Source organism: Stigmatopora argus, chromosome 2 (assembly GCF_051989625.1).
Source record: "Stigmatopora argus isolate UIUO_Sarg chromosome 2, RoL_Sarg_1.0, whole genome shotgun sequence".
Taxonomy (NCBI): Eukaryota; Metazoa; Chordata; class Actinopteri; order Syngnathiformes; family Syngnathidae; genus Stigmatopora; species Stigmatopora argus.
In genome coordinates, this window is record NC_135388.1 from 6394767 (window position 1) to 6417198 (window position 22432).

Here is a 22432-nt window from a genome sequence, read left to right on the forward strand (position 1 = left end):
CTGAAAAGCCACTCTGCCAGGAAGGAGTCATTACTGCCAAAAAAAATCCCACAAAAAAATTGCCCAGTTTGCTAAATGCGCCTAGGGCCAAAGACTTTCATTTTTTGGTGACATTCCCTGTGGTCTGTCAAAAGTAAAATTGAACTGTTTGGCCATAATAAGTATTGGTACATTTGGAAGGAAAAGGGGGAAACAGGAAAGGCTATGAACAACATCCCAACTATGAAATATGAGCAGAGAAGCACGCATGTTAAATCTTTCTGCTGCTGGTGAGCCTCACAAAATAGATGGCATCAATAAGAAAGAACCTTATGTAGAAAAACTGAAGAAACAGTTATAGAAATCAGCCAAGAAGTTAAAGCTTTCCGGCAAATTGGTCTCCCAATTGGCAATTTAGAGAAACAAAACAGCCAAACTGCTTCCAAAGTTATTTTTTGAGTCAGTTCACAAAGCAAACTTTGCTAAGGAAGGGGGGACTTAAACCGACAAACTGAGCAAACACTTGGCAGGAAAGTTTAAGCAAATAGAACATTGTGGCACCTTAAGCAGAATCTAACTACTAAATTCTGTATAGGACTATGCAAAACCCTTCAAAATAAAAAAATCCAGGTACAGTGGTACCTCGTGGTACGACATGCTCGCGGTACGACGAAAATTTCGATCGAATAATTCGCCCGCGATACGATCAAAATTTCGAGATGCGACCAAGCCAGGTGGTCATGACATGAGAGGCTGTTTATCATTGTAGCGCGCTGTCTTTTTTTTGCCGCATCTCTTTCGTGTATAACTACTATATCTACGAGGACTGAACGATTTATTCAGACGAGTTTCGACCAGGAAACGCATAACGCGCATGCGCGGGCAAAAAGAGGGCTTTCTGGGTAATGAAGTATACTCGTGCACACAAGACCGATAGGCAATAGCACCTTTTCTCAGAATAAAATTTCATTACCCACAATCAATACGTGGGTAAGCTCAGCTATTGCATTTCCTGTTATTCTTTCTAAGGAAAGAAGCTCCCGCGATCGTTCTTTAAAGCCTATTTCTCGTTGGCAAGTGGTCGTGCGTTATCCTATTGTGAGGACATTTGTGTGCATCATTTTCAGAATATTTTGAAGGAAATACAACAGCAAACAGTACATCGATAGCGAACATGAGGGTGGAGGCATGGCAAACCGCTAACCCGGAAAACAAAGGTAACAAAAGATTAAGACAAAACTATAATTCAGTTTTGTGTAAAGTTACATTAAACGGATGTTTGAGTGTGTCTGTATATTTATCCAAGTTAATTTAAATTTGTTTGTTCGTCTACGAGTGCCGCGGATATAGTCCCCCCGAACACCCCCCCTCCGCCTCCGTGTGTGTCGCTGTCTCTACCCTCCGCGAAATGCATCTAATTTTACTTCTATTAAACACATTTTATTACTATTAAACCACTCGTTATTTATTACTTTGTCCATATATGGCGAATTACAAGAAATAAAAAATAAAAAAATCCAATCCAATATCCTGTTTTTGGTGTTTTTTCGGAAGGTTGGAATGAATTAATTTGTTTTCAATTTCATTTCAATGGGAAACGTTCGCTCGAGTTACGAAAAGCTCGACATACGATCTCAGTCTCGGAACGGATTACGATCATATGTTGAGGTACCACTGTACAAAGATTTCCAGTACTTTGCTTTTGTGAAAGTTTGGGTGCCTTTCTGATTGCCTCTAACATCCCAACATCGCACTGCTGAGCAATAGTGATTCAAACTTTGAATCATTCTCCAGTTGAGCATACAGTATATACAGTAATGCATAGTTGTTTAGGTAACACCAATTCTACGTCACAGTTCATTCCTCATGGGTTCTTTCTTCCAAAATTTACAAATGACACACACCCACACTTCTTCCATGCTCGTGACAGAATAATTGATACCCTCAGTAATAGAAAATGTCGACTGATCTGTTCCATTGTGGAATGGAGCAACAAGACACCTGAGGTCAGCAATCGCTTCCAAGTACTTTGGACTCAGAGGGCCTGCGTGCTTCCAATGCGACGTGCTAATCGCTGACAGGAAGCCATTGCAATTAAATGAGGAAATAAAGAGAAACAGCTCCAGGGACACGAGTGAATACCAATGAACAAATAGTTTATTCATGGCAACGGCAGATTCTCCATCACAGGCCATTAAAGTGCATGTAAATAAGTTTGGCTATGGCCACTTACATCGCGCGTAAACACAGGAGAAAAAAAAGCCGCTCGCCGGAAGCGCCCCTTGCATCATTTTTACGATCTGCCCGGGTTTGTTCGCCACTTCAGGAGCAGCGTTTTAACGTTTTTTTTATTTCCCCCGAGGAGGCCTGATGGCGTACTTAGTATGCAGAGGATGAAGCGGCGCATAAAGCAGCCAATGCAACTGTGGCGGAGCGATACTTTTCGACTGAACTTGCTAATAAGCACGCTGTTTTATGACGCTCTGAAACAAGCGTTCAGGCTGTGAATTTAACTTTGGAATTCACAATAAGTTTCCTCTTTGGAAAAGCTAAGAAAGTACCAAGTTAAGTGCAGTTAAAGCTCACAGAAGGCACAAATATTATTTGTAATAAAGGTATGTTAGCCTCGTAAGCGGTCCCTTAGTGTAAGTTGGCCTTTAGTATCTCTCTAGCCGTTACTTGAAATAAGTATCACACCAAATCCATACTAAAGAGCACGTATCTAGTCTGACAACAACTGAACTGCAGTCCTGAATCAATGATTTGTGACACTTGGACAAGTTTTAATGTATATTTCAAGACCAAACACACTGCTTCCGATCAAGTTACACCTTTTCTCCATTTCTGCATGTTTGCCCTTCAATGAAATAAAAGCCTTTTCTTGTTACGTCATTAAAATGTAATCTCTGCATATGTGTCTCGCTGTGCCAGCCAACCTGGTCTCTTGGTAGAATGACTACAGCAACGTTTTTCGTTTTTCTTTGATTTACAACCCGAGGAAAGGATGTCACGGCAAAAGGAGAAAAGAAGCACCTGAAGACCAAAGATTATACATTCATTGAAGTCATGTTTTTTTATAATATTTTTTTAATAGTTAATATGCTGTATGGCATAAATGTTCACCAAAAAATAAATGGTCTCTGCCTGTGTGAACGTGCATGACAAGGTTAAAGTAGGATAAGACCACCCTTTGTAATTGTTGTTTGTGGTTTGCATCATGTGCTAATGTTTTGCAAGCCAATGGACACCATTAATCTCTTCATTTACACATCAGAAACATCAACGAGACTCTCGTCTTGAACCAAAACATCACAACTAGGTCGATTTTCTCTGGACGGGTTACAAATGGAGAACATTTATGAATTTCATGAATCTCCAATCCAATGTATTAACATGTTTTGGCATCATAACCTTCTGACTGATGCAAAGTACCACACCATTTTTTTTTAGATTTTAGGCAAATGTGAAAGGTGAAAAAAGGCAGACCACTTTCAGATAATACTCTCATTGATCGCCCATTAGGGTATAGATCGAAAGAGTTGGATGGAGTTTAGTCATTTTGGAGAAAAAGAGCAGACATTTACTTAATTATCCTTAATAACTATCTTAGTCTTTTGACACGAGCAGCAGCCCAGTGTGAAAGGGTCCTGCGGCAAAGCAAAAGATGACAGCAGAAGAAATGAGCCCCTGTGGTGACGACATAGCCACAGCCAGTGATGAGAGGCGATGTCTATTTTGTGATTATTGCACAAGAAAAGCATGACATTCTTAATTTAATGACAAGAAGAGATCGTGAAAACTACTGGTTTCCGTGAGAATATGTATTGCTTGATGTCATTTGTCGCCTACAAATACAATTTCACACAAAAGTGCATCGATACAAGTCTTCCAAAGCTTGGGAAACTTCGAGAGCGTATTTATCAAGGCTTCGTCTACTGTGATTTTTGAGTATCTATCAATCAAAACAACAAGCCATCACTAAGCCAGTACCTAAACTATTGGATAAGCTCAGTTTGTCCTGGAATAGAAAGTTTTTATTTTGAGACCATCTTCTCCAAGGCAAATTCACTCACTTTTTGCCCGTCCTTCCATTATAACCGGAAACCCTCAACACCACCCGGAACACCCCCTACTACCACATCCACAAAAAATACATTTCCACATGGAAAACCTCACAAATTGTCTGGTTAGTAAGAGCAAATGATCAATAAGATACCACTCATCGACTGCAGTTTTTAACCGTTAGTCTAGAAAAGGTGATAGGGAAGCGATGTGGGAGACACAAGGGAACGCACAGCTTAAAGTGAAATCAAGAATAGGCAGTCTTATTTTAGCAACATGTGCTTGGTCAGGCTCATTGAATGCTGCTGTCCCTAATTAAAGTGTTCTGCTCCACAAAGTATCAGCAGGCTCATCCTGAGCACGCACAAAAGTGTCTTATTTTCTCCATCCATCACATCTACTGTAATTACTTTTGTTTACAGTGGCCCAAACGGCAGCTGTCTGATTAGAACTTATTGGCCAGATAAGTCATCGGTAATTTTCAGTGGCTTGGGGGCTTCTTAGGTGCTGTAGGATGCAGATTTTTTTTTCCTGTGTGGAGTGCAACGACCATGTTTAAGGGGGGGGCATTGCCTGACCAAATGCTTCTGGGCCACATGTGTCAAAGTGGCGGCCCGGGGGCCAAATCTGGCCCGCCGCATCGTTTTGTGAGGCCCGGGAAAGTAAATCATGAGTGCCGACTTTCTGTTTTAGGATCAAATTAAAATGAAGAGTATAGATGTATATTCAATTTCCTGATTTTCCCCCTTTTAAATCAATAATTGTAATTTTTTTAATCCATTTTTTCTGTGTTTTTAGTTCAAAAATCATTTAGTAAAATCTAAAAATATATATTAAAAAAGCTAAAATAAACATTTTTAGATCTATAAAAAAACTGAATATTCAGGGGTTTTAATCCAGTTCTTTTAATCCATTTATATATATAAAATATCTAAATATTAAATCTAATATGGTCCGGCCCACGTGAAATCAAGTTGACGTTAAAGCGGCCCGCAAACCAACCCGAGTCTGACACCCCTGTTCTGGGCTATCAAACCTCCCTTCACACGCTTATTGTTGTTGTTGTGTTCTTCCATTTAGTCATGGTGGCTAGAAAATTAGCGAAATGAATAGTTCTGGATGGTGTTGCTATTTGTGCATTATTTGACCCTTTTATTGCTTTGGGGAAATTTATTTTTCGGTACATGTTACTATAAGTTATAGAATTTTACATTCCGTGTAAAATGCGTGACAGAGTGCACAAACTACATGAACAGCATGTAAGATGCAAGCCAATTACTAAAGGGTTGCTTTATGTATTTATCAATAAATGTAATGCAATGATTTTTTTTAAATCTCAAAAGACACGCTACAATGATTTAATTTAATATTATGTACTAGAAGACGGCCACTTCCATACTTGCTAAGAAAAGATGAAAGTCACCTACTTAGTGAGTGAAAAAGTCCCAGATGATATCTGTATTCCATTTCCCTTTCATGGGATGTGATGGCAGAGAAAATACACCTTATAAAGAAAAGGTACTTAAACACTTGAGGCCTTTTCCATAAAAAAAAAAGGCAGTGAAAAAAAAATTCAGGATTGTTTAGCAACAGGAGAAGATAAAGATGGGAGTGCTGTGATGCTTAAAATCATATCAAGCCAAAATCTGCTATAAAATGTGTCCATTTTCCTTTCTGTTTATCCTCACGTGGATTGCTGGAGACTATCCACACTAATTAAAGGCAGTAGGCTGGGTACACACTGAATTAGTTACCACACAATGGGATCATACTTTTTTGCTACATTCGAATAGGAGGCTGTTGAAGAGATACAGATTATTATCTTTAACTGACCAAAGAATGAATAACGCTGTTGGAATGTAACACTATTATTATAGCAATTACCAATTATTATTTTTTATGACTAGTCTTCACCAGGTCCATTAAGGCAAAGTCATTAATCTAAAACACTTCTATCCAACGGTCATCCGTTGGATAGAAGTGTTATTTGCCCTTTTATGTATATTCATACATGAACAAGCATGCAATCGGTAAAAGATGTGGTGATTATTATTAAACCATACATAATTGGTAAACCACACCTACCGTACTCCTACACAAACAAAATGTGTGCATGTACATATTATATACACACATACTTAGCATGTTTTGATCATTCAATAACAAAATATTAACTGTAATGATAGCGCTAAAATGCTTAATGCCATCTTAATTGTTATTTGCATGGCTCGTTACCATATCAGCGTCTGCTCCGCAATGTCGAATGATTGATGAACACGTCCAAGTGCATCAGCGTCAAAGTAACATTTGACAAATAATAAAGACTACACACCCTCCCTCTCAAGGACAACTGCTAACTCCCCAAGACGACCACAACAGTAAGAGTTAGAGCTCACGGGGAATCATCAAATCAAACTTTGACATTGTGCTCCACTGAAGTCTGATAGCGGAGTCAAAAAAGCGTGGAAATTCAGCTTTGCTCATCCATCTTGGATATACTACTGGGGGATGTTGGAATACTAGGAGTAACCCATTTATCTACCAGACCAATTACAAGAAATCCTTCTACCCTATGAGACTGATTGGTGGTTAGTTTTTACTCTTGCTACTGTTATACACTGCAGCCGAATAGAATTAAAGACAGCCACTTTGTCAAATGTTTTTTTTTTCCTCTTACTGATTTCCGCCAAGTATTTCAGTGGTAATTACGGACGCGTTTCAGAGAGCAAATGTTGTCATGCAAGGGAAAACGTGTGGCTAATTAAATTAGAGCGTAATGTACATGGGATAGCACTCCACATGGCGGGAGGTGGCGAACTCAATGGGCTGTGAAAATTAAGCAAAAATTTCTCAACGCCAGCAAGGCGATTCTTCGCCCCCATGGCTCACACGTGAGCACATGTTTCATTACAGCCATAATGCCCATCATGGACAGTTTTGCCAGAGGCGATTCACGACAGCTATTGCCAGCCTTTTGATTTACGCTTTCCCTATTTCAGTGCTGATAACAATAATAGACTTCCAATTATGTGGCTGTATTCAAGCTTCTGCAGAAATTTAAATGAGTTTAACAGTAGTAGATGTCCAATCCATTTGAACTGGGAGGGTCTCAGCGAATTTGTTTATTCGCAGTTCAAATGCAGTCTATGGCAGCCTCCAAGTTAAATAGTGATTTCTGCTCAAAAATCACAACTTGGAAACATGCTCCTCAGCTCAACATCGGAGGACTTGGACTAAAGCTCCCATTTTTTATTTATATATTATATTTATATATTAATACATTAGTCTTTTCATATGCATATAACTGTAATATTTAATAAATACACTTCTTGATAGTTGTACTTGTGTACTTGTATGTATAGGCGCGAAACATGTAGTGTGGCATGTAGTAATAAGAGTGATCCTACTTTGCGGTTTTTCGATTATCGCGGCCATGTCTGGTCTACATTATACGCGCTATTCGAGGGCTTACTGTACTGACCATAATTTAAGGTAAAAATGTTCTTTAAATGGGTTTAAATGCAAATATGCTCAAAGGACGTTGCATCGATCGACATTAAGCATGCAGCTATCATTAGAGAACCCTATTTTCTCGCTCATTCCCCCGTGCGGGTCCCCTGAGCCTCATTCGAGCATGACGTACGCTGTTGCCCACTAATGATGCCTTGGCCTTAATGAGCTAGAGGTGCCATGCATGACAAAAAGTGACTGAGTGCATCTGCCTGGGTGGGTTGTGAGCATGAGGACCATAGCCGGCTACCATACATTTTCATACAAAAAGGCCAGTGGGAAGTTCTCACATGAACTTGGACAACTCAAGTTCAAAATCTATTTGGTTCTTAGCACTGTAACATTGTCAAAAAAATCTAATTTGGTGGTTTTAATGGGGTGACTTAGACTAACAAGTTGTTACGACAAGAGTGCCCTGAAGTTACTTCGGATGTATTAGCACACTACTGCTCATTAGCGTTATTGCACTGAGGCTCAGGAAAAAAAAACTATGAGAAGTGGAGAAGATTACATAATAACGATACACGTAGTGACACACTTTGTCAACCACAAGTTTCTGCTGGATCATAAATATAAAAACGGTTGAGAAATTCATGCAGTCTCCATTTGTAAAGGTCCCTGTGAGCAAACCATTATGGAAATATGCATACACAGGACCCAGTGTTGACAAATATCACCTTTAAAGGTTGCATACATTTTAATATATAGCAATTCTTCTAGTGGTTACTAGTTTTTTTCTTACAGAGGTCATAAGTGACAGGTCAGCTTATAATTGTCAGCATATGATGACGGTGAGGTTATATATTACGGAAAGATAAAGTACTGGTAATTTCTGACTTTTGGCTCATCCCCTCGGGATGCACAAGATTTATGACGCAGGCAACTTATGGCTCGGGAGCCATGTGTGGCTCTTTAGATGGTTGCATATGATGAACATTCTTTTTTTGCTGAATGTTTTTTGAATGTTAAAAGAAAAATTTAAACTGCAGAATTTCATAAAAACAAATACATCGATTTTTTTCTAAACAGAAATACATTTTGTTTATTGCAAGAACAATGTACAGACAAAGAACCTGCAATTAAATAATGTGTGTGAATCTATGTTTTTTTTTTTTTTAAGCCCCAGATCCCTTGTTGTGATGGATGGATTTACTATTTCTTTTCTTTTTCATTTATTTAAACACAACAATATTTATTTTAGTACTAATGGCACTTGCTGTCTGTGTTGTTATTTTTGGTGGACCTGAGCAAGTGTGGTGTGGATGTGCAGCATGTGTGCCTTCTGCAGGTGAGCCAGAGACAAATGCTGGTGTTCCAATGACGTGGCAAACAAGCCAAGGCCGTGAATTTCCAACAGGATATTGGCTAGAGGGGGAGCCATTTGGAAAGTAATTACATCAAAGGCTGTGTTGGGAGTATTTCACACACACACAAACGCGCGCACACACACGCATACACACACTAAAACAGAGTTGATGATAAGCAAAGCCCCACAAGGCTGTAATTAGGGACTCCTGCCTTGTAGCCATTGCAGTGTAGCTCACATACGTTGAATAATTTGTAAATTTACAAATCCGACAAAATGTGGAGGATTTGTGCAAGGGACTCAGTGTAATTGTATGCCATGTATCACGGGGACAACTTATTGCTGAATTATGCTTTGGATCATGAGCTATTTATTCTGTTTTTTTACGCCATGTAGCGAAGCATTGGCGCGAGTCAATAAAGCAGTAAGTGTAGCGTAAATTCAAAGCACATTTGACTATCAATTTTATACACTAGTTATCCTCAGTGTCGCATCTCAATGCTGCTAACACGCATAGTTATGGAATGGTTGAGGAAACTGAAGCAACTGAAGAAAATTCACCCAAGCACGGGATAAATATATAAAATCCATACAGGAAGGGGAAAACCCTGGATTCAAAGTTACAGCTTTAAAACTGTATGTGCTAATCAGGTGATGACTATGTCCACTTGGCTGCTTTATAAAGGCAAAAATCAAAACAAAACAGTCAGAAGATGATGTAAAAAGGATAGGCTGTGATGTAAAGTGGCGCTACAGTACTATTAGAGGCTGTAACCCTCCTGTGGGGGAACTATTGATTTCCCCTTTAATATGAAATGTGGAGCTACACCTCTCTGTGTGGTCCAAGGATAATGGCTTGATGGAGTGTGTGTATTATTTGCTCAGGTTCCTCTTGAAGATCGGCGCTAAATCTCTGCGTCGAACTCAACCTGCAAGCCCCGTCCAGAATACATAATCCCTTCCATGGTTGGGACTCTTATATTACATGCTCGGGTGAATGCTGGATTTTTATGGTCACTCGGTGCATGGTGCTCTCGTCTCTCTTTCGTGCAGATGGCTTGGAGGGATAAAGTCTGCTCCACTGTCACGAGAGGGATGCACAGTTATTCCATGTGATAAATACTACTCTCAAGCTGTGATTATGCTGGCCCTTTGTGGGATAGAGTCATACGGCCCTCCAGCAAACACATGACGGGTAACCTTACCAAGTGAGCCATTTCAAACTCATCTCAAGTTGTTTATTAGTTTGCCCTCATTTGGGTCGTGAGTGAGCTTGAATCTATACCAGCTTTTTGATGGGCGAAAGGGTTCACCCTGAACTGTTTGCCCATCATTCACAAAGCGCCTACTGTATAGAAAAAGATTAGTCCCTGTGTTGCGTTCTCAGGGGACAGTCAATGCACCTTGGTAGCAGTCTGTCTCTCCGAGCTGTACCTGGCAGACTGACTTTTCGCTTTTCCCCTCAGGGGTCGCCACTGCGTAACAGTTTATCATTCGAAAAAAATCAAAGGTACACTTCCTTGCATCAATTGGTTAACATATTATTCATCATCATCTTCCATACCGCCCATCCTCAAAAGGGTTGCGGGGGGTTGCTGGATCCTAACCTAGCTGTCTTCGGGCAAAAGGCATACTACACCCTAGACTGGTCGCCAGTCAATCGTAAGGCACACAGAGAGAAAAACAACCATACGCGCTCGCAATTATACCGCCACCGGCAGGAATCGAGTCCGCACCTGACCGCACCAGAGTGAACCTCTACACCAAGAAGTGGCTTTAAACATATTATTGGTACAACTATATGATGGTGTTAAAGGAACATTTCATTAGATTGAACGTGATCTGTTGGCATCGGTTTGCTAGGAGTTCAATTGTGAATTTGGCATCAAACCAATCACAGGATTGGTTCGTTCAATATGCCAATGATTCCTTCAGCTATGCCCAACAAAGCACTGCCCTTATCATTACTCCTACCCTGTTGCCCAATGCATCCATTCCTCAAAGAGTGTACCTTCTCAAATAAAAATGGGGCTTCATTTCTTTTATTTCTGTTCTGTTTTTTTGCACTGACTGCCATATGCGGAACCTTGTTCAATAAAGCTGTTTTTGAATAAAAGCTGTTGCAGATAAGTATGCGCAAACCACATTTTTTTACACGCGAGTCCAATTTATTGAATTCATGTCAGTAATGCATCAAGAGAAAAACATGTAAATTGCCTTAAATTATTAATATTAAACCCATTTCACAGATTTGCGCTTTAAGTGTGTATGTGGTTGTCTGTTAATGTTGTGGCTTGCTATTGGAGACCAATCTTGCGTATAGCCTCTGACCTGATGTCAGGTGGGGTAGGCTCCATTTACCCGCAAAAAGAATGAGACAATTTTTCACTAATGACATTGCGTTGAAACCAATCAAATTGCTCTAATAGCATCTTTCTACAGCTTGGAGCCACAAACATATTTATGGTGAAAAAGAATCCTCAAGAGAAGGCGGGGCCCGGAGATATAATTATTTTTGATTTAGCATGTATGTCCAAGAGGAAAATCTCTTACTGCAGTTCTGCTGAATGATTTGTTGTTGTTGTTTTTTTGGTTGTTGTTGAAAATGATCTCTGTTGGTTTCTTTCATTTAAGTTTTGCGTTGAGTATTCGATTTGGCACTCACGAAAACCAGTTGTAGTTTTGGAATTTTAATTCGAGTGAGATAAAACCTGAACAAAATATAGCATTTTTTTAAAAAAAAAGGTTATTGCATAACAATTTACACAACAAAGTAGCAGACATCCCATCTCACTTCTTTTAACAACAAACTTGTGGAAACTGAATCAACAGCATGCCTGCTGGTTGCAGCTGGTGTGAACTCCATTTCTCCTTCATTAACTCCCACTCCAATTAACAGACTTCATGGGAATCAATAAATTGAGATTTGCGATCAATAATGTTCCACTAGTCTAAACTCATTTGCCCTGCTGTGAACTTAGAGTAGGTAATCTAACATTTCTCGGTTTGCACTGTTATCGACAACAGCAGAAATATGTACTTGTTCAAGGAGTTGGATGACAGCTGGACTTGTTTGGGAGTAAAAATACAACTCATTGACTTCAGTAGTATAGTCATAGTTAGAGTACATATTTTGGAAGAAATACATTATGAGACTTTGAATTAAAAATTTAGGGAGGATTCTCTGGAGAAAAAAAAAATTCTACCTAGAGCAATGATCAAATCTCGATGGAAAGCATGCAATCAAAGATTGGAACACAAAAGCAACCTTCTTGGCAATGTGATCAAAGCCCAAAGTGGGACTATGTCTGTTTCTTCCATGTGTTAACTTGTTTCTTCGAGTGTCAATTCCTTGCTTGCCAAGGTGTCTGTGGGTGTGTGTAGGTTTGTGTAGGTGTGTGTGTGTGTGTGTGTCTTTACCTGGAATCCTGGCATTTGGCCCTCCTCCTCTTCGTCAGCTCATCAACCAACCAACAGTGGCGTTCCCTGCCAGAAAGCCACTCCGCACATGTGAGCAACTCTCGGCTGCTTGGTTAAAGTGGTGTTATTATGGTTCTTCAGTGTTCTCTCTAGGCCATCCAGTTTTGTTTTCATATGCCATGTCGCGCCACTCGGGTTCAATTCTAGGTCGTCTCTCAGCTCAAAAGCTAAAAGGTGAGGATGTCACAACAGAATACCATTAAACAGTTGTATCGTCAGATCGAATTATAAAAAAGTACAGCTCAGACTTCAGGTTAAAAAAGAATAATGTCATACCTTTGTTTGTGTTTTATTATTTAGCAGGTGACATACCAGTTCAAGGATGTAGGCTTTGCAGATGGACAGATAGGACCGTCCCATTTTTCTTTCTGGAGCGAGGTGAATTAATTTTTAGTTTCCTGGAGGATGGATCCCTCTCCTGATTTTGGGCAGAAAGAGAATATTATCCATTAGGACAAAATACCGTTAGTGTTCATTATGGTATCTATTTATCGGTCATTCAGCAGCATACCAATATCATTTACCATGACAGCTGTATAGTACAACAAGGGGGATGAAATGGGCAAACGTCGTTATTGCCGTGTATGTTCACGTTCAACTATTTTATCAGATTGTTATACATAAGACATACAACGTAACTGTAACAACATATGTCTGGATGTTCACAGTCCCGCCAGGTTTATAAAGTACTGGGTAAAATCCTGCTTAAGCATGTTTAACATGCCTGCAAAATGTCCTGTTGTTAAATGAAAGAGCTGGATTTTCTCATGTAATCCTACATTTAGTATAAGAGATCCAGTCAGCAGGTCATTATCTATAGTGTTAAAATATGTAAATGACTGTGTTAGAAGTGCACGGAATCCCACAGAGCTGTATCTAATATTTTGCTCAGCTTCTTTAGTAACACAATCTTGGCTGTTTCGCCGTGCTAGCACGCACCCTCGTCACTTCGCACCACTCTGACCGGCCTCCATCTGCTCTCTCAGTCTGGCGACCTTTTGCAAATGGAGGATGTGTAAATATTAATAGCTGCAATTTAAGACGTTTAACAAAGACAGCAGGTTTGAGCATTTTATAGAAACAGTTAACTTCAATGTCCTGCAGGCAGTTTAAAAAAAATAAAAAAGGCAGGGGAAGCTGGAAGAAAGCACAAGACTTTAAATATTAATACTATAATGTGACTTTCCCAAGGCACTGCGCCAGGTTTTATAGCAGGAGTGTGGGTTTTGACCGAATAGCATTCATATGCAACGCTGCATTTAGAAACTACTACTGACTATTAAGAGATGATAAGCTACACTAATTGTTTTACATGACACTATTTTGTTCATGCTATTTGTCTCAATAATGATTCACATTTTTATCAGGTTTCAAAGATTTTTACCTTTGGGGCTTGTTTATATTCTCATGAGTTATTTGAGGAAATTGTGATTTCCAGTTGCATCCAGAGGAGAGTGTTGATTGAAAATTGCTTTACAAAGATTAAGCCAATCCAATGATTAGTTCTAACTTTCCACAGGGGGGACTAAATCATTACCATGTCAGTAGGAAGTTAATTATAGCAAATGATACAAGTAAATATGAGACTTATTGGCCCACATTCGAAGAAGACATCTGGCCTTCATCAGTGCTCAAATCCCTGTGATACCATCACCTCCGTCACAAGAACATTACTGCAATCATTGCAATTATCAATGTCTCAAATCCACTCTGCGCTTGTAAAAATGTGACTCCCAAAATTCCAGAAGGGCACTGTTTTAACTTTGTTTACACTGTGATAAACCCAATGAAGACTCATAAAATAAACTAAGCTGGGCGGGTATTCACAGTTTGTGGGGGATTTTTACTACTGCATTTGGAGTCTTAAAGGTTTAAGTCCCCAGAAGAATGAAGAGATAAAAGTTTTTATTTGACAGCGCTGATGGCTTCTCGGTCATGCCTGGGAGATGATAGAGAAAAATCAAACAAAAACACAAAGAAAGATATGGACACTTCTCGAGTTCTCATCTTTACACCAAATATTACAATAATATACTGACACATCCAGGAAGATCCACCAGACTTGGATACAAAATCAAGTCCAATGATTCCAGCCGGTGGATATACGAGTCAATGGTAAACAGTAGTCCAGAGCCGTTGTGTTTATAGATTAAGAGAGTAAGTAACCACCGTACAGAGAAAGACAGAGAGAGAGAGAGGGAGGGAAAGACAGAGAGAGGGAGAGACAGAGACAGAGAGACAGAGAGATGGTGAGACAGAGAGAAATACAAAGGTATATTAGCTTTTCTTCCAATTTTTCAGATCTCGGTCACTTACTTAAATTTGATTGGTGCACTCTTGGCAGCGGACCAATAACCCCAGCGTTTTGTTTCAGTTTCAATGTCATTTTCAAAAACTCTTCATAAAAACACTTCAGTTTTGTCACTTGGTCAAAGCAGTCTTCAGTAAGGTGTTTAGATCAAAGAACAGAATAGTCACCTGAGCACTACTCTTTCTTGATGTGCTTAAGCAAACTACCATTTAGTCAGACTGTAAAAAAATGAACTCAGCAGTGTTCGTGTTGGTGCAGTTTTCTACACAACACGTATTATCCAGTGTGCCTCCCCCCCCCCAAAAAAAATGAATTGCTTGGGGAAAAATATAAAAATGGATGAAGTCTCCATTTTCATAGATGACTACCGGTTACTGACTCTGGCTTCTTGGTCAACAGCAAAATGGGATGAAAACTTTGTTTTGCACTTTTTTGGTTTATTTTCCAAATAAAAGGACTATGGGTCGTGGCTCAGTGAAGTCCAATTTATCGAATTCAGTAAAGTACCCCCTGAGGTGACAGTGAGACTTTAATGTGGTACATTTTAAAAACAGGAAATGGCAACTTCCAGAAAGCTTTTTGCAGGGTTGGGCACCGTGTGGGTTTTATCCCAGATTCCAAAACCATAAAGGGTAGGATGGTTGAACACTCTAAATTGCCCCTAGCTATGATTGGTTGTCTGTCTCCTTGTGCGCTGTGATTGGCTGGCCACCGATTTAGGGTGTCCCCTCCCTAGTGGCCATAGTTAGCTGGGATAGGCTCCAACACCCCCTGCGACCCTGGTCAGGGTATGATAACATGGGATAATATGGGTTTTCCTCTCCAGTTTCAATTTGGCAGCTTCATTCTCCACTTGATAAAAAAAAAACGTGTTCCATCACAATGTGTTAGACAGCGTTCCAGATCAGTTACTATTGTGGAATAGTTGTACTGCCGTTTTTTTTTGTATTTTTGTGGGCTGAGTTTTATTGGATCATGTTACGGTGCATTTCATTACAGTGCGAGTATACTGGAAAGTGGAAAATCACCGATAGTGTGCTCAGGAATCCAGTGTTCCTTCATCCAGCTTGTAGCACAATAAGTTGTTAGACTCATGTTTTCCTTAGTGGGTCTGGATCTAGGCCAGGATTAGTCGTGTTCCATTAGCACTACTTGGCACACACATTCACTTAGCGGCAGGAGGTACATGCGGTTTACACAGTGCGAGTACTAAACTGTGATTTTTAATAAGATGTGTACTTAGTTGCTGTTCTAATTAGGATCATGCAAAAGGCTGGCTAATGTTCATTTGAGTTGACATTGCTTATATAATTTAGGATAACAGGTTTTAATAAAAAAAAACCTCTTCATGCTTCATTTCCACTGATCACATGCTGCTGGGTCAATTGAATAATTAAGGATTTAATTAAACTCTAGAGTGGATCACAGTCTTCAAGTCCACCCTGGCATACTGGATGGAGTACAGAACACAATTCAAATGGGCCATGGGACGGAATTTTGAGATGGGAGGTAGCATAACCATTGGATCTCAGAATCCTTCCGTTCCACTTCACACGGTCTGTGGTGTTTTCGTTCGGCTAGGCGTATGCGGATTCCCAAGCAATCCTCCGAGGTATGCGGCATTTCAGGGCGGCTCGTCCTTTTTGGTGTGCGGCGCTCATTGTGAGTGAGTAATACAATACCTCCCATCGACTTATTGGAAAGCAGCTCCTGCCCGCACTGAATCAACCGTGTAGCGCTGGCTAATTTCACTCAATGGTGCATGAGTAAATGTTAGATGAAGCCAGTGAACCCTGCAGTATGAGAATATTATCAGTCTCACCACGGGCCTCCATCTGTTAATGTACTTTTGGACACTCTATTGAGATGCTAAATAATTTAATTGGTGCTATCATTCAGCTAAGGTCGTTGGCACAAAGCAGTTTTACAGCAAGAGTTGACAGTATCTATGAACACATGCAGTGATATTTAAATATGTGGCCTCAGGGCAGCCTTGCATAGTGAACAAAAACCACAATGATCCCATGTTTTAAAAGCTGGAGGAAAAAAAGTTGAACGTTGAACAAAATTCCACTAATGTCTATTCTAATGTTTTTCAAATCCTTCTAAAAATATTTGTTAGCACTTTTGATACACCTACATCCACCTTGCAGGTGCATCATGTCTTAATGCTTATATACGAGAGACTGATTATTGAACACATATGCCTTAGTCGAGCCACAGTAAAATGTTGCTCATAATCGGGCGAGGAATCTACATCCACTTACTTCAGCTACAAGATCCTCTGGGACCAGCCACATGGACAGTTACGAAAAGAATCGGGGGAAAAAATATGCAACAACTGTCAGACCCCTTGCCAGGGAAGCTCATCTGCATGCTCATCATGCTCAATAGGGTGTTGAGTTTACTGCCGTGACAGACTTGACCGGGAAAATGCTCACATTTGGTGGTGTCTGCTGAGAGGTGTTGATTTTATTTTGACAAGTCCCAGTTTTCACTGCAGGGTGCAGATGTCAGGCAGTGTGTATCAGGTCATGTGGGTGAGAGGTTTGCTGATGTCAATCTTGTAGATCAAGTGACCCATAGTTTTCTACACGATCCCTGAAAAATGTCACCCATACAGCACAAGAAATGTTTGGATTTGATATCTTCCCAACTGCTTTTCCTTACATTAATGAAGTTGAGCGATGTAGACTGGTCCGAGACCAAGACGACAGTAAGAGTTTTAGGAGTCAAGATCTAGACCAAACCAAGACATTCACAATCTGTTCTACTGGTCTTAAGAGTAACAACACTATTCAATACTCTTACTTCTTAGTGCTTTATATACAATGTACAAAGGGAAATTTTGCAAATGTTCTTGGTCATTCTATGAATTATGTTACTGGTTTTAATGCTGTATCAAGTCTAAATAAATACTATAAACATATGCGCAGCTGAGTCGGAAAGAGCAGCATTTAATCAATTGTAATCATATTCCTCTGCCACTTAATGTCTGCGAGTGCTTCCCAGCATGAACATTCGTGTCATAGAGACACACACACACGCACAAACACTCACCTCACCTATCTGATTTACTGTTTTGTACACGTTGTGCTGACACTGAAAATCACGCCACGCATCACAGCACCTGATGAATAGACCTGATGTGAACTTATAGGCGGGTTGTAATCCCGTGATATATGCAGGTTGCAAAGCTGCTTGAAGCCCGATTATGCATGTAGCCATATTTCTGGAGCCTTGCCCGACTGCCGTATATGTTTATACACACACATACATTTATATACATATATATAGTCTGTCAACCGATGCAAACGTGCCAGCAGAATTCATTAGGACTCCTCACGCATACTTTAACTTGCCACGAAGCCAACACTTTTCTACAGGATTGATCTCATTGCAGTGGATGATATCGCTTGCCGTAAGTAAAAGTACGCTGTGATTGGTCCCCTAAGGCGTGGCCTAATTGTAACCGTGATGGGACCACAAAAGGGTTGTGGATGCCACCAAAAGGTGTAGTAACTGTCAGACTACTGCAGACCATTTCTCAATACAGACAGCCATATATACTTTTATGGATTATTTTTCTGTGTTAGAGTAAGAAGACAACACAGGGGGCCAAAAGTTTGCAAAAGAATTCTATTCAAACTACAATGTCATAGAGTTCTGGATGCAAGTGTGCTTGTGTTTGTGTTTACTATATACCTACATTTTCTACCGGATTTAGAATGAAAGAATAGCTCAGTGCAAAAGAGCGTAACATGAAATTATTAAATGAAAATTGCGTTACACTGCCCTAGGCTATTTATGGTAGTTTCAAAAGCTCATTTCGCTGCAATCTGCCATTTTGTGATATGTTAATATAGACGTGAATAGTTTCCAAAAGTGATTCTCTAAAAATGCCAAGATTGGTTGGATAGGCCACTTCAAGTTAACTACAACAATTTTAAAAATAAGATGAAGGCTTTCAGAAAAATACACAGAAGTCTATTGTGTGCCCAGGGAAGGAACTAAACTGAAACTTGACAAACATACCAACCTTTGCTGGCTGAGGTCACACAGAGTTAAGGGTTCCTGAAATGGTCTCTGAGCAAATAAATGATACATGATTGATAGAGATGGTGTGTTATTCTAATGGTTGTTTGTTTCCTTGCAAGCCTGCATTTTTTTAAACTTAATGTGCACTTTTACTAAATTTGAGCATGTCTCAGTCAGAACTGGTCAAGGTGAAAGACTATATGACAATATGTAAGACCTGCGACCAAAAATGATCCTGAAACCAGAATCTAATTATTCAAGCACACGTCATCCTTCCCCCTTTGGGTAACTAGATAAGAGCCACGCAATGGCAAATCACGCTGCTTTATCATACCAATGTTAATGTGTTTAACGCAGAAACGACAGATGCTCTCAAACAAAACACAGCATACAATCAAAACACAACAGCCGACCGACCTGTCGCTGGGAGTGAGGTGTGACAGGTGAGAGGTCTTACCTCAAAATACTTTTAGAGAACCTAAATGAAAAGCCAGCAAATAAATAAGTTAAAGCCTACTCTAAAAGGCATCTAACTAAAAACAGTAGGGGTGCAGCCTTGTATGAGAAAACAAGCCATCATAGAGGTGTAAAATGGCTTCTAGCAAAACAGAGAAAAGAGTGACAAAATGTGGAAACAGAAGATTAATTCCACGCTTGTTCCTCAAGGTCCACATAAACCTTCCAATCATGATGAAGTCACGTTTTAGGATTAAGCCACGTGCGATTTAGACTTGACATGAAACACACCTACAGCATCTCAATGCATTATGTGATTTACACTATTTTTTGGTGCACTGCTGAAAATGTGTATGGTAAATATATACTAATAACCTACCTGATTTGCAACCCAAAAACTACAACTACTCCATAACAAAAAATGGTTTCGGTACTTTTCAGTTCCTACACGGGCAAATTGACTAAAAGAATAGGAATAACACAAGGCTCCCAAATAACTTAAAATATTTATTCCTTCCAGCTGGTCCCAGGAGGGTGGGGGGTCCAAACTTATTTCTATCTGCTGGTTCTGGAGGGGCACTGCACCACTCCAAAATTCATTGTCACAGTAGAGATCCTAAAAAAATGCCTTCTAATACTGCAGCATTTATTGTTGCCTTTTAGCAGTGTGACATAAAATACTTATCAAACAACATTACTTTTAACACAATAGGGTAGAGATGGGAGTGCCTGGAATTAAACTGCACACCCCTGTCCTGCTTTAACGACATTCGCTTAAAGCTTTGTTACTACTACTGTTATCAGAGTGATTTCATACCCCCGTAGCGTGAAAAATATCATATGCCGGTGTATTCTCCTTTTATTGAAACAAAAATAAATACATTTAAAAAAAAGAATACGCTAGTGAGTTTTCTTCACCTGAAACTATCCAGTTGGCTTCATTGAGGTCATGATATCAACGGACAACAGACATCATTACAGGAATCTGTCCAAGCACCACATGAAATAACAGACGCAAAAGCCAGAACGGCCAGATCTCATTACAGCATCATGCACTGCTATAAAACATTTATGAGCTATTAAGAGCGCCTTGACAGAGGAGGCTGCTGATTCTTTCGAGTTGTTAGGGATGCCTGGTGGTTGGGATGTGTGAACTTGTTTGTAAACAGTACAAAATCTAAGCACACACCGCACTTTACACATCATATACATCACGTATTGAACACAAATCTAAGACAGGTATCGCCTTTGTTTGAATAAACTAACGAAAGTCTGTTTTACGTCATTAAACAAAAACAGCAGATCAGATAAAGTTAGCTATTCCATTTTTTATTGGGTTAGCGATGATTTTTTAGGTAGTATACTGAACATTTAGATATACTTTTCTAATTTGAATATAAAAGCATCCCAAAAAAATTTGGGATTGGAATGGATAACTTTATTCATCCCGTATTCGGGAAATTTCATTTAATATCCCATTGTTTATCCATTAAAATGTTTGTTAAGCCATCTCTCACTCCAAATGTTAATTTCATTTAACATAAAATGCTTGATATGTTAATGTGGGCAGAATCTTTAGTATGCAGATAAAATCCAACTACAAGCATAACAATATGCTTCCAAGGAAGACATCTTATCCCAAATCTAGTCCATCACTAGCCAACTCTGGTATAGGACTCGTACCCACATGGGTAAATTTAATATTTTCAACCAATATAGTGTTGAAAATTGTTTCCTGTCTTTGACAATGCCAGCAAAGATGCATTTATTTTCTGATGGTTTTCGAGATATGTGAATTCCAGCCAATCCTAGCAATATCTACTCAATTATATTCAGTTAAAAGGAAGCAATCATGACTGTCGAATGAAGGCTTACGATATCCTCTCATGTGCAGGAGGATATCATGGGTAAACATCACAGACCTCTTCACTTTATCGCGTGAGCTCATAGGCCAGCAGTGATATGAGAGTTCAAGACACTTTTTCTGAGGGATTTCTATGTAAGGCGATTTTGTTCTCTTCGTGTCCATTGCATTACTTTGAGCAATTCCACTGCTAAGACGAGATCTCATTTCAGCATTGTGCCTGACAGAGAGGAAGCTTAGGGGAGATGAGAGGCCTCTCCCGGAGCCCCCTTGCCAGGAAAATGAGGGTTACACAATTACACACAGTTCCGAAAAAAAAGCCCTTTTCATAATTGGATCCATTTTAGGGCCTTTAAAGCCCACCTCTTGGAGATAAAGCAGCCCTAGGTGCAGATTTCATTCTCCTCGCTGTCTTAGTGCTTTTTCATTTACACTGGCATAAAAAAACAAAGACTATAGTGTCACATTGACAAGATATTGTTCTAACAGAGGATAATTCAGCTTTTAATTTGGACGAGGGTGGCTGACACACAACTGATAAACAAGCAGTAAAAAAATGGTTTGATTTATTTAATAAATGGACAATACATATTGGTGAACCTGTACATACATGTAATGGAAGGGGAGTGTGTCAGAGGGTGTCTCACTCAATAGTAAACTGTAGAACAGTAGACTTTGTCTTTATCGTGCGACAAGTTGGAATAACATATTAAAAGTGGGTCAGAGGAGGAAGAAGTCGTGAAGAACATGATTCCAGGGAGATTTTACCATATAAGTTTAAACCGAAGGCAGAATCCCTATAACAAGGGGCATGTGAGCATCTTGGGCTCCATTAACATCGGATCTCAGTCGCCGACTGAATGGTAAATATCTTAAATTTACAACTCTAGAGTCTACTAGCAAGCATAGCGATTGAAAAACTAAATTTAAGGCTGAACTGGGCGGTATGTATATATGATATGTTATATTTCTGGTTGTAAAAAGCTGCAGTGAAATGTTTTTTACTGAGTTCCTTTTTAATAATGTAGGTGACTAACTATAGCTTCTAATCAATAAAACTCCTATTGAAGAAGTTCCAGTGGTAAGAACTACTTAACTATGTATCAACTTGTTTTGAATTGATTTAAGGTTTGTGTTTACTTGCGCCTCTATTTGGAGTAAATACGACAATTTTTACATCTTTTAAGGCAGTTGAATCGGCTCCAAAATATTCCCCAAATCCCATTTCAACAGTATAAAAGGAGTCGTATTGTTGCCTTTTTCTTTAATTAAAATTGCATACAGACCTGCACTATAAATGAATGTTTAACTGTTTTTCTAATGGCTAGTGGAGGTGATTATTGAAAACAGTTAGGTGTGCTGTAGCCACAAATGTTGCCTCTCATCCATGTTAATCGTGAAATAGCAATCTAACATTAATGACACT

The 22432-nt window shown here is 39.5% G+C and overlaps 1 long non-coding RNA gene across 3 annotated transcripts in view; it reads right to left on the reverse strand.

Moving 5' to 3' along the window:
* The window catches only part of LOC144070504 (uncharacterized), a 50774-nt gene that overhangs the window by 26631 nt on the left and 1711 nt on the right, over positions 1–22432 (reverse strand). Inside the window, exons 2-4 of one of the 3 annotated variants that reach the window (XR_013299358.1) lie at positions 12650–12755; positions 12278–12504; positions 8679–9938 (exon numbers count right to left, since the gene is read on the reverse strand). This is a non-coding gene — a long non-coding RNA (uncharacterized LOC144070504). Of the gene's footprint in view, positions 1–8678; positions 9939–11101; positions 12505–12649; positions 12756–22432 lie in introns of those variants that run through there. The other 2 variants (XR_013299364.1, XR_013299353.1) reach the window with 2 other exon arrangements.